General features: G+C 42.0%; 1 protein-coding gene across 3 annotated transcripts in view; it reads left to right on the forward strand.

The window, feature by feature from the left end:
- SH3RF2 (SH3 domain containing ring finger 2) overlaps positions 1-13,717 on the forward strand; it is a 128,015-nt gene that overhangs the window by 17,093 nt on the left and 97,205 nt on the right. The gene's annotated exons all lie outside the window — the stretch shown is intronic.

Consider the following 13,717-nt stretch of genomic DNA (forward strand, 5'->3'; position numbering starts at 1 on the left):
GTCACACCAAGAATAAGAGACAAAGGTGGATTTGGCCAAAGTCAGTGCTCTTAAGGAGCTCTGTTGTAGCATTAAGACAGAGGGGTGGGGATCAGCCACATGTCACTCTCTCTGAATGTGTACATCACTGTTCACTTCAACAGTGTTCACTTGCAGGATGTCTGTGAGACAGAGAGAAAATCGCAGGCATTAAAACCCAAAGCCACAGGTTTGAATCCCAGCTCTCTCACTTGCTGACTATCATTATAACTTTCTGGGCCTCAGTTTCCTTCCTAGTAAAGTTGCATAACACCTACTTCAAATGGTTGTTCTTGAGATTAAATGGTAGGTTATAAAGTTGAATCAGTAAGGTGTCCCAGCATCACTTCAGATCACCTCCCCAGGTGCCTCCAGCTGGGAGCAGAATTAGGGCCAAGTCAGGCTCCCAGCCTTGGGAGTTGGTTCAGGAGACTTGACTCTGAGGACTCTGGGACAGGTTCCTTCAAAGGGGAACTCATCCAAGCAAATTCCTCCCATGACTCTGCCTGAGGCCCGACCTAGACTGAGTACTGTGTAAAGGCACTCCTAAATCGAGTTCATCTCAGGCTTTTTTGAAAAATGCTACCTTATAAGGAATCATAAAGCATAGGTGCTGAGAGCCACAAAGGGCTATAAAAAAAATCTCACCCGGTGTCTTACACACACGTGAAGTCTAAGGCTTAGCGAGAAGAACAGACTTTCCAAGGCCACACATTTGTACAGTGAATAGGCACAAGGACCAAACTCCAGGTCTCCTGAATCACAGTCTGAGCACTTTGTGTGTTACCAAACAGCCTTGCATCTTCCACAAACCATTGTAATTAGTTTGCTGGGCTTGGGTCAGAGGCCTCCAAAGCAGATTTCAGCATAAAGAATATTTTTAGAAGCATGAACACATTCAGATCATGTGTAGTGTTTTGCACTGTGGCCTCTTCAGGGCACTTTCAGACCTCTGGAGCCCAACTGCAATTTGGTCTGAGAAGCAAATAACCATTTACATAGTCTCACAGTTTATGCCAATTTTGAGCCTCAAAAGGCAGTTTCCAAAGACTCAGGGGACAGCACAAGGGAGAAGCTAAACAGAGAGACAGACCAAAACTAAGTAGCAATGAAACCATGGTTTCAAATGAAGAACAAAAGGTCTGAAAACGCTAAGCATGGAATTAGCCGCAAGTGCCTCCAACATCATGGATATTGTTATCCAAAAGCACTTTTGTAGGCAACCATTTGCCTCACTCCAACGATTTTGGTTTTCGGTGTTGTGTGTGTGTGTGTGTTGCTTTTTAACATTTTAAATTATTTCCAAAGAATAGAAAAATGATCACTGGGTCACAGGAGATGAATATTTTCAAGCCTCCCATATATAGTATTAATTTGCTTTCATCTGTGTTTGCAGAACTCTTTCAACTGCAAGTTACTAAAACCCACCTCAGGCTACCCCAAACGAAAGTGGGAGTTTGTCAGCTCGAAGAGTGGCAACCTCAGGGCCTCTTAAGGACCCAGATTGTCCTTTCACATCACTCTCCCATGTCTTGATTCCACTTCTTTCTGTATATTGGCATCATTCACTCCAATTGCAAATGACATTTTCCATGATGCGCATCGAAGAAGGTGCATCCTCCTGGGTTCTTAGTTACAAACAATAGAATCTACTGCAAAAACAGATTCAAGAGACAGGATTCATAAAAAAGGATTTGAGGTAGTTCACAGAACTTCTAGGAGGGTTGCAAAGCCTGATTTGAGGCCACCTTGGCAGGAACAATGCCCCAAATGACCAAGGGCTGCCTTCCAGGGCTGACCCCACTGGCACTGAACACTGAGGCTTGCCCTGGCCCTGTTCCTCCTACTGCTGCAACTGGAGGTCACCCTAGCTTTAGTAAACTCTGCCACCTTGCCACCAAATGGAGGTGAGTCTAGCCTGGTCCCCTCTTTGTGTCACTAGCTCCCAATTTGAAATTCAAGTTAGGTCTCTCAATTGACAAAACCTAAATCCCTGACTGCAAGCTATACTGATAAAGCTGGCATCTGAACTTCTTAATTTTGAGGCAGTTTCTGCCACCCACCAAGATTTATAATGTAGGTGAGTTCCCAAACATAGAAAGGGGGTTCAGATACAGGGCATTCAAAAGAATCCTGAGTATGTACTGTAAGAAACACAGCAACAGCTCAGATTTACACCGTCCCAGCTCCATAACACCAGGAGAGAAGGAAAGTCTCTTCCAGCACCACCTCGTTCAGTACCTAGCACTTAGTACATACCTGTCAAACTGAAAGGACCCAGAAGCTTTAAAAAATAAGGCCTGATTCTAAATCCTAAGACTCCTTTGTGTCCGATCCTGACAAGACTAAGATGGAATTAAAGTCTGATGTCCTCCTCATTTCCCTCCATATGAAAGTTTGTTCCCTGAACTTTTGTTTAAGATGGCCAGGTTGACCTACCTCACTTAGTCTTTTGTGACTGTCTAAATTTCTTTTTCGGAGGTAGGGGGAAAGAACATAGCATTTCTGATAAATGGAAATCTGGCAGTTTTACCAATGGAAGTCTACTGAAATAGAAAATGAGATTCTTGCCTAGGAAGAATATTAACAGGATGTAAAATTGCTATTGGCACTTAAAGATACATTAGCAGGGTCAAAACTGGGATCAAAAAGAACCCAATAGGCAAGGCAGATGGCAAATAAATTCTCAGTTTCATTGAAAACAGGGCAGGAAGTTAGAATGCAATCCCTCAAAGAGCTTTCACAGGTAGTGTGATATTTGATAGCAGCAGCAACTGATGGAAATTTTTATACAGATGCTGAAATTAGCTTTGCTAACACATATTCCTGTGGTGAGCACCACCCAGCCTTGACTCTTGCAAAGTTGACCATGGAGATAAAGTTAAGAAGCCAAACTGGTATCACTTTTGAAGACAGGAGGATTTTTTAGGAGCCACTGCTCTCCTGCAAACATCCTTTTCTTTCTTTCTTTCTTTTTTTTTTTTTTCTTTTTAACAAAAGAGTTTTTAGTGGGGAAAAATCCTAAGGGGTTCATCTTTAGATGTCATTTGTGACAGTCTCCCTAATTTGGTAGTAAAAATAAGGATGTGTTGAGTCGTAAGAGTTTACTCATTTCTCTGGAAAGCACATTCTTCAACTCATCTCCAGATTACTCCTGCCTCTTTCTGGCCTGGGGGAAGGGAGAGAGCCAGAGAGAGAGAACATGGCCATAGTGGATGAAGTAACACTCCGTATTTTAGGTGCAGATAGGGAACTATTTCAGGATTCTTTGGAATGAAAGGACCGAAATACCTAAAATATAGGAAATAATCATTGTGATGAGTGGTCAAAAGAATTTTTTAGCTTTGGTCTAAAAAAAAGAAGTCTGGGCACCCACTTGGGGGCATGTACTGTAACCACAGTGGTGGTGTCATTTTAACTGAAGTTGCTGACTGCGGCTGTCAATTCAGTAAGAAAGAGAAGTTGGCCAAATCAGATGTGTCAACCTGATGTCAATTTTTATATTGATACTGTTTAGACCAGTGTATCCAAGGAAATTTCCTTTACATCAACACAGTTTGTCAGCTCTACGTATGGACGACCTTTCCGGGTGTAATTTACAAAATTCCTTGCCAAACTAACTTGAAAAAAAATGAGAGAGGGTGACTAGAGGATCGGTTTCATGGAGATCTGACGAGTGGATCTCAGGCATGGTGGGATCTATGAGTTCACAGTGATCTGAATTCTGTCTCTCTCCTCTGCCTGCTGCTGCTTTCTTCATTCTCAGGGAAGTTCTTTCCAGGAGGAAGATACTGGCAGCCAAAGTCTACATCATTCTTTTTTTTCCCCCAAAGTTGTTTTTTTTTTTTTTATTAACATATAATGTATTATTTGTTTCAGAGGTACAGGTCTGTGATTCATCAGTCTTACACAATTCACAGCGCTCACCATAGCACATACCTTCCCCAATGTCTATCACCCAGCCACCCCATCCCTCCCAACCCCCACCACTCCAGCAACCCTCAGTTTGTTTCCTGAGATTAAGAATTCCTCATATCAGTGAGATCATAAGATACTTGTCTTTCTCTGATTGACTTATTTCACTTAGCATAATACCCTCCAGTTCCATCCACGTCGTTGCAAATGGCAAGATTTCGGGTCTTTTGATGGCTGCATAATATTCCGTTATATATATATATACACACCACACCTTCTTTATCCATTCATCTGATGATGGACATCTAGGCTCTTTCCATAGTTTGGCTATTGTGGACATTGCTGCTATAAACATTGGGGTGCACGTGCCCCTTCGGATCCCTACATTTGTATCTTTGGGGTAAATACCCAGTAGTGCAGTTGCTGGGTCCTAGGGTAGCTCTATTTTCAACTTTTTGAGGAACCTCCATACTGTTTTCCAGAGTGGCTGCACCAGCTTGCATTCCCACCAACAGTGTAGGAGGGTTCCCCTTTCGCCGCATCCCCACCAACATCTGTCGTTTCCTGACTTGTTAATTTTAGCCATTCTGACTGGTGTGAGGTGGTATCTCATTGAGGTTTTGATTTGGATTTCCCTGATGCTGAGTGATGTTGAGCACTTTTTCATGTGTCTGTTGGCCATTTGGATGTCTTCTCTGGAGAAATGTCCATGTCTTCTGCCCATTTCTTGATTGGATTATTTGTTTTTTGGGTGTTGAGTTTGGTAAGTTTATAGATTTTGAATACTAGCCCTTTATCTGATATGTCATTTGCAAATATCTTCTCCCATTCTGTCAGTTGTCTTTTGGTTTTGTAGACTGTTTCCTTTATTCTTAAAGCTCTTAATCTTAGAGAAATGGAGGGTGTCTTCTTCCATGACAGGTCTACCAGGAAGACTCCAATTAGCTTACCTTGGGTCCAGTGTGCCTCTCTGAGCAATTGTGGTGAATAGGATAGAAAGAATACTCTGATTAGTCAGGACTAGGTCCCGCAGCCAACCCTCAAGCCAGAGGGCAGGGTGGGGTCAGCCCTCCGGCACCACAGGGACTGAGCAGAATTATTAGGGAATACAGGAGAGGTGGTTTACAAGAGGAAGAGGGTCTGCACAGAAAAATATGTCCAGAAGAATACATTTAAATCCTGGTACGTTTTTAGGATTATTAACTTTCAAGCACAACAGTTAAAAGCAAAAGGGAACCAAAATTCAAAGTACCCACCCCCCAACTCCTTATTATTTCCCTGAACCCTCTCATTTTCCATCTAGCCTTTTCATCACCTCACAAATCAATCCATCAAAATCCTGCTCGAACATTTTAAGGTCCTGTTCAAATGCTGCCTCTTTGGAAAATCTTCTCGGTTGGTCCCCACGAGATTCTGTCTCCCTCTTCAGCTCCTGTATCCTAACCCAGCTCGCACTACCTTGCCCTGCCTTCATATGTATTATATACACATGCTTTTGCTTTATGCCCTCTGCCCCCTGCACCACCATATTAAAACTCAGAAAATCCTTTAAAAAGAAACAGACTAAGGGGGCAAGAGAAGGAGGAAGAAAAGAGTCTGAGTATTTCTTGTCTGTTTCTCCTCCTGGACTCAATTCCTAGCGGGCAATGACTCTGCAATGTTCAACTCTTCCTTTTTTTATGTCTTGCACAAAATAAACACTGCGTGCATGGATGGATGGATGGGTGCATGGATGGATGGATGGACAGATGGGTGGAGGGATGGATGGATAAATGAATGACTGTCATTACAACTAAGAGTTAGTTGTAGGCTGGCATAAACCTTCCCCTTGTACTAATAAGGAAGAGTTCCGGGGCTCCTGGGTGGCTCAGATGGTTAAGCGTCTGCCTTCGGCTCAGGTCATGATCTCAGGGTCCTGGGATCGAGTCCCGCATCGGGCTCCCTGCTCCTTGGGAGCCTGCTTCTCCCTCTGCCTCTCTCTCTCTCTCATGAATAAATAAATAAAATCTTTAAAAAAAAAAAAAAAGAGTTCCTATGACTGAAGGGATTAAGATCAGCTGATCTTAACTTTATAGTACAAGGTGTCCTAACCACACTGAGAACAAATAGTACATAATACACTTAAATTATTGCAGAAGAGAACTGGTTTTAATGTAATGAAAAACTACCCTCCTCTCAGGCTGATTAAGTACCAGAACCCCTCCTACCATCACTTATAATTACTTTTCAAGTTTCCCAAAGACAAGGGGCTGGATTAAATGTTGTCAGGTGATCCTCAACCTTGTCCCTCACCCCCAGCTCTTTGATTCCTTGGAGTTCCCCCTAAATGTTTCGGGTTTTGTATTGTAACATCTCCATATCACCAGAACATCCAAAAACTGCAGTTCTAGTTAAGTTCTGCTTACAGAAAAAGAAGTAAGCAGATTGTAGAGACTTGCCCTTGTCTCTTTAGGCTGTGGATCCTTCAGTGATCCACCTCAGGGCTCCGCTTAGTTTTCATGCAAAATGCTCCAGTTGAAAAACATTTTCTTGTATGTTCTGAGAATAATTAAATGAGGTAGCAAACTCATTTTTGAGGATTTGCTCTTTCTGACAGAGCTGTTCAGAAAGCCAAAACTAGAAGAACCCTATCTTAGCCGTTTGTAGTTCTTCAGTTTTTCTCCTAGAAATGGCACTGCCATGTTTTGTCGGTGGTGTTTACCCTCAGGCTGTGTCTGATTCTATAAGTAGTCATCAAATGAAGATTGATGTGAGTTTAGTTGTTCATCTGGGGCTATATTAGCCCCACAGTAAACAGTCAGTTAACACGCTGTGTTACAAATCCCTGTAAAACTGTTCTGAGCAATCTTCATTTTACTATCTAGAGCCATCATCATTTTTGGGGAGTTTTTTTAAAGATTTTATTTATTCATTTGAGAGAGAGAGAGCACGAGCAGAGGGAGGGGCAGAGAGAGAAGCAGACTCCACGATGAGCAGGGAGCCCAATGCAGGGCTGGGTCCCAGGACCCTGGGATCATGACCTAAACAAAAGGCAGATGCTTAACTGAGCCACCCAGGCGCCCTAAGCCATCATCATTTTGGACGAGGGTGATGGCAGTCTTCTCTCTAGAGAAGAAAAAGAAAGTTGAATTTCGATTGTAATCATTTCAATAAACGTTGCCTTTTGCACAGAGAGCATTAGACTGGGCATTGTAAGGTTTTTAAAGCTGAAAAGAACTAATATAGTCAGTGTTTACGTTAACTACTCTAAGTATCATTCATCCTTTCAGCAAATATTTATTTATCAGCCACCACCATATGGCAGACAGATTGCCAGGCTCAGGGGGAGACACAGTGGAGAAAAGTGTATATGCAGTTTTCTCTTATGGAGCATGCAGTCTAGTGTTAGGTAGTGAAACACACAAATAAATACATAATTTTAAGTGCAGTTGGTCTTAACAAGGAAAAGCCTTGAAAGCTGTGGCCTTCTCACGAGGAGGGATACTTTGGATGATATTTGAGGAGGGAGACATAATTAAGATGAGGATCAGAGACCAAAAAAGGTACTTCCTGAGGAAATAAAGGGTAAGTCAGGATAAGCCAACTGAGGAGATGGGCAAGGGTATTAGAGACAAAGGAAATGGCTTGTGCAAAAGTCCTGAGGAGGGCAGAATGAACTGCTAGAGGATAGGACATAAGCCTTGGAAAGAAGGAGAAAGGAGTCACAGGGAAGGAAAGGGGGAGGCAGGGACCCAATCAGATGTTAAGGACAATGGGAAGCCACTGATGTTCTAGAGGAAAACAGGATGACCCAGTTTACATTTTCTCAAGATCATTCTGGCTGCCTTGGTGAGAAGCACTGGGTGAGGGCAAAGTGGCAACAGGAAGACCTATTAGGAGAACATGGCCAAGAGAGATGGTGGTGGCAGTGGAGACAGAAGTGACATACTTGAGATCCATCTTGGAGACTCGGTTCCCTCAACTGTAAAGTGGAATCAGTAACAGCCATATCGTGGGGCCATGAGAATCAAGGAAGACGGTGTGTGTAATGAGTTTATAACAATGCTCGACACACTGTAGGTGCTCAGTAAACGTTAGCTGTTGTTTTATTGTCGTTATTTGCAGACCAACAGGAATGATTTGAATAAAAACTCCCTCCTCTGTTAAGAATCCTCTGGACAGGGATTCCAGTTCACAAGAATTAAAATATGCATTCTATATCCAGCACTGTACCGAACACTGGGGAGAGACGAGATACAGTTCTGGCACTCAGAAGAACCCACATTTTATAGGTGGGAATGAAGAGATATAAGATGGAAACTCATGACACAAACAGGAGTAATTAATTATAAGTAGCGAGCCAAAGACCCTTTAAGGGAATAAGAACTGTTTAGCTTTTATACTTGAGGTTAAAATCTGTCAGTTGGAACAATGATAATGAAACAGAAGTCCGAATATGAGCTGAAGACTGTTTAGGCAACCATTTAGGTAACTGCTTCAAAACAAGAGTGTTGCTGGAGAAAAGGCTCCCAGTGTTTAAGTAAACTCTGAATAGGTATCCGTTGACTCTCCGAATTTGCCCTTTGAGGACTTCTGCCCAAGTCAGTCCCTGACCAGCAGCTGGGCACTGACAACAGTCTATTGTCTCTGTCAGAGGAACGAAGACGCTGCAAGATCAAGTCATTCAGCAGAAATTGCCAAAAATGAAGTAGTATTTATTTAGTACATGCCAAGTGCCAGACCCCATAGGTGGGCATTATTCCTCTGCTTTGTGGAGGAAGAAGCTGATGCTCATTGAGTTCAAGGAATGTTCCTGTGGTTACAGAGATTGTAAGTGGTAGAGAGGGTGTTTGAATCCAGGTCTGTCTAATGCCAGGTGCAGAGTCTTGAGCACTATGTAGGATTATCTGCAGATGACTTTGTGGCACTCTCTCTCTCTTTTGTAGTCAACAGTGAGGACACTTGGAAGCTGAATTTATGGTGGATTATTTCCCTAGAAATGTACCTCTTAACTTTGATCTCAGGGGATCCCTGAATTCCTGACACTCTATAAAAAAACTGTATGAATGTTTGCCTCTGTGATATTTCCTGGGGAGAGAGTCCAAAGCCTTCCTCAGAATGTCAAAAAGTCCATGACCCTCCAAAATGATAAAATTTGGCCTAATCTGTCAAAATTTAAGATGTGTGTACTTACTAATTTAATAACCTCACTTGGGAAATACTAGCAAAGTGCTTAACAGTATTTGTGCACAGATTCTCAAACACTCATCATTGTTTATAAAAGAAAACACTTGGAGGGGCGCCTGGGTGCCTCAGTCAGTTGAGCATCCGACTCCTGATTTCGGCTCAGGGCACGACCTCAGGTCATGTGAGCCAGCCTTACCTTGGGCTCCATGCTCAGCCCCGAGTCTGCTTGTCCCTCTCCCTCTGCTCCTCCCCTGCTTGCTCACACTCTCTGTCTCTTAAATCAACAAAAAAATCTTAAAAAAAAATAAAACAATGTAAACAATCCCAAACCCCATCAGTGAGGACTTAATTAAACAAAGATATATATCTATAAAAAGAATATTATAGCCATTTTTAAAAACAAGGAAGCTCTACATATGCTAATAAAACATGTCCATAAAGTACCACTAAATGAAAAAAGCAATTTGCCAAACATATTTATATGTGCTATATACATATTTTTGTTAAAAGTTATGTTTCGTATGTGTTTGTGCATGTATGCACAGCAATATGCACAGCAATAAATCGAGAACATCATTTTCCAATATAAATGTTATGTGAGCTACATATGTAATTAAAAATTTTTAGTAGCCACATTAAATAAATCAAGAGAAAGGTGAAATCAATCTTAAAAATATTTTTTATTTGGGGGCACCTGGGTGTTGCACTCCGTTAAGCATCTGACTCTTGGTTTCAGCTCAAACCATGACCTCAGAGTCGTGAGATCGAGCCCCACTTTGGGCCCTGCACTGAGCACAGACTCTTCTTAAGACTCTTTCTCCCTCTCCCTCTGCCCCTACTCCCTGCGCGTGCACGTGCTGTCTCTCTCTCTAAAATAAAAAATATGTATATATATTTTTTATCTGGTCCAATATATCAAAATATTATCATTTCAACATATAAATCGATATAAAAGTTATTGAGATATTTAACATTCTTTTTTCATACTAAGTGTCTTAAATCCAGTATGTATTTTTCACTTACAGCACATTATAATTTGACTAGTCGCGTGCTCGCTTCGGCAGCACATATACTAAAATAATTTGACTAGTCACATTTTAAGTGCTTTATAGTCACGTGTGGCTAGTGGCTACCATACTGGGTAGGGAAAATCTAGAAGCTTATGTATCAGACTGCAGATAGAAGTTGTCTTGACCAGGAAGTAGGGATGAGGAGAGAGCAAGAAGGGGAGCTATATTTTCTTTATACATTTTATAGTGCCTAGATTTCTTTATAGAGAAGATATATTTCTCTTTTACATTTTAATGACATATTTTAAAGTACTATTAGGAGCAACATATAGGTACCTGAATTTGCTTCTCAGGTCTAGCCAGATAACCCAGCCAGGCTAGAACATACTTGATTTCAAGGATTCATTAGCAAGGGTGTGTAAATATATATATATACATATTGTATATATACATATATGTATTGTGTACATATACATATATATGTATATATTTGTGCATGTGTATATATATTGCTCTCCAAGAAAATAAATCAAGCCATCAAGTGTTTATTAAAAATTTACAATGTGAGAAGAATCACAGTGAGGGCTAGACCCCATGGAGGTTATGAAGATGCAGAAGGCAGAATTCATGCCTTTGAATTTAAAATTTTGATGGAAGAAAAGCTTATTTATGGAAAAATTAGAGAAAAAACTCAAGGCTGAATGTCATTATCAAGTAGGGCTGACAGTGCAATGGGAATTCAAAGGGAATTTGGTGGGAAGTGGGAGGAGAGGGAGGGGAGAAACAAAAAATCTTCACTGTGGACATATTAGGGCAGGCAGACTCCAGGTTCCCCTGTGTCACTGAGTGGTGATGGAAAAGGCACAGAGGGCAGATTCCAAGACTTCCTGATTCTCTACCTATGGATAAAACAGCTACAGACGTGAGAGGGCAAAGCAGGCTAGAGTAAGGGGGACCCAAGTCATGAGTCGATAAAGTAGACCAAGTATATCAGGCTGGGGAGGTCACTATACAGTCTAACGTGGGTGTGTGGTTCTTAGGATTCTGGATGACCAAGGTTATGCAGTGGCATTTCATGTCTGAGAATAACACATACTCTCTGTTATTCTCTCCCCACCCCTGTAATCTGAACATTTCCCACTTGACCAAGAAAGAAGAGATTCGGGTGCCAAAGAGATCTGCTCATATTACCAAATGATAATAATAATGGCTAATTGTGACCAAGCCCTTACTCATACTGGCTTTACATGCATTAACCCATTTATTTAAGCCTCACAGAAAACTTTAGCAGATGTACCATCATCATCCCATTTTAGATTCTAGGAAACTGAGACTCGGGAACATTAAGTGGCTTTGGTTGTCCAGATTCCTGCTGCCAGTAAGAGCTGGAGCTGGTACTTGGTAAAATCTGGACCCAAACCAGTACTCTTGACCATGATGCTATATCTGCTTTCCTTTCCTATTGGGTATTGACTGGGCCCCATCTTACCCTAGTGAACTGAAAAGATAATATAAAAAAGACAAATATTCTTTCAGTTTTCCCAGCCCACTGGAAACTACATGAGTCCAGAGCTTTGAGAATTTTTCTTAAAGAGGGAAGTGAACTTTATAGATGTGTATATCAGAAGATGTTCTGATAATTAATGAACATGCAATTTTTACTGACATGATTACAATACGATTTTATCTCCATACTCTTCTCAGAGCATTTGAAAAGAAGGAGGAAAAAAGCAACCTCTTTATGAAACTTTGAGTCATTTTTTGAGTCATAAGGAATATTAATGGGAACCTGGTTCCAAGGATTTCTAAACCTAGTCTCTAGCCTTGAGGTTTCCTCTGCATTGGGCTGTTTCTCCTTACACCGGGGCTGTTTTCTCTTGTAAGAATTTAGAAATCCAGCCCTAAACAATCTATGAATATTATCTGCATGGCTGTGTCTGAACTTGACAGCTCTGCAAGAAGCCATATTTGTTCCATCTACAAACTGAGCCCTTGGCCTTGGAAAATTTTCCTACCTGCCAAAAGCTGATGAGCAGGCTTTATTGGTTTGTAAGTAAATGAAGCAACAAGCCAATAAACAATAGTCTGCCTCTCTCCTTCACCCTGGATCCAGGCATTGGAAGGTGACTATTTAGTCACAGGAGATGTTGAAGGAAGAGGAGAAAGGATCAGCACAGGCAGTTCTCCTCACATATGTCCTTTCACCTTCACAGTGACTGTACAAGGTGGGGGTTATTATTTCCACTTGACTGGTGTAGAAAGTCGAGCTTGGAAGAGGTAGGTTATTTTTCCCAAGTCTCCTAGCTGACAAATGTCCCTAGAACCTGTGCTTATTCCTCAGTACTGTGTTGTTTTCTAGGGCAAGGGAGGCCAAGCAGGAATAAGGCATCCAAGCCAAAATCAGAATGAAGGAAGTTCAGTCGTTCTCTCAGTCCACAAGGCCTGCTGTGGCCAGCTACGTGCTAGGTGTTATGGTGAGCACAAATTGCGTGGGCCTCGCTGACCCCCGCAGAGCGCTGATAAACAAGACCATCAACTCTGGAATGGCCAGACCAAGATCAATCCTGAAGGTTAAGACTTAAGATGAAACATGAGGTTTGGAATAGTCAAGAATTAATAATGATAATGCCTAACAATTTCGAATATTTACTGAGCTCTGAGCATTGTATATGGACTAGCTCATTTAGTCCCACAACAACTGTATGAGGTTGATGGGATTATCATCCTCATTTTAAAGAGGAGGAGACAGGGCCAAGGTCACCCAGCTAGAAGTAGAAAAGATCTGTCTTCACAGACTGTATTTTTTTGGATTTAGAACCAGCTAGATGTTGTTCAAGTCCTTACTGTACCGCTCATTATCTGATGACCCTGAGAATGTTGTTTAACTTATCTTGTATCGGTCCATCTGGAAAGAAATAAAATAAACCTAATAATACAAAAAGAAGAAGGAAGGAGGGAGAGAGGTAGAGAGGGGATGAAAGAAAGAAAGAAAAAGAACGGTCATGTTCCTAACTATATGTAGTAGGTGGCGAGGACAAAGTATATTTCAGCATCCCATCAGAATAGCAGAGGCTCTATTTCCACTCTTCAGGACAAACTGGTTTGCTGCCTCCTAAAGGAGGGAGTGCAGAAGCAAAGGCATTAGAAGGATGCGGACCTCGCACCACTGCCCAACCATGATAGTTGACCTGCTCCCTGTAAATCAGGCTCCAGGGTGCCATTCCCATGGCAATCACTAGTGACCACCCAGAGCCAGTGGAGGGGCAATGGACTGCACATGAAGTCCTCTCCCAACCCGAGCCTCAGGGGGTGAGTGTCACGGGAAGCACAAGTATCTGCTGGGCCACATCACCCCAGAGGTAGGCATCTTCTCTGCAATTGCTCCTATGTTCTTTGTGCCTTTCCAGGATATACAGAGGCCACATATATCATCTTTACCACTAATGGCCTGGCATCCTGGAAGTCACTTGGTCTGTTTGGTAGAGGGATGCTGAGGGTTAGTCAGGCCAAAGTGGAGTAGGGGCTGGTAATGTCTCTAGTCCTAGTTTGAGCTCCACGGAGGGCGGGACTTTGTCCTGTTTGCTGCTTTATTCATACTGCGAGGCATA

Source organism: Neomonachus schauinslandi, chromosome 7 (assembly GCF_002201575.2).
Source record: "Neomonachus schauinslandi chromosome 7, ASM220157v2, whole genome shotgun sequence".
Taxonomy (NCBI): domain Eukaryota; kingdom Metazoa; phylum Chordata; class Mammalia; order Carnivora; family Phocidae; genus Neomonachus; species Neomonachus schauinslandi.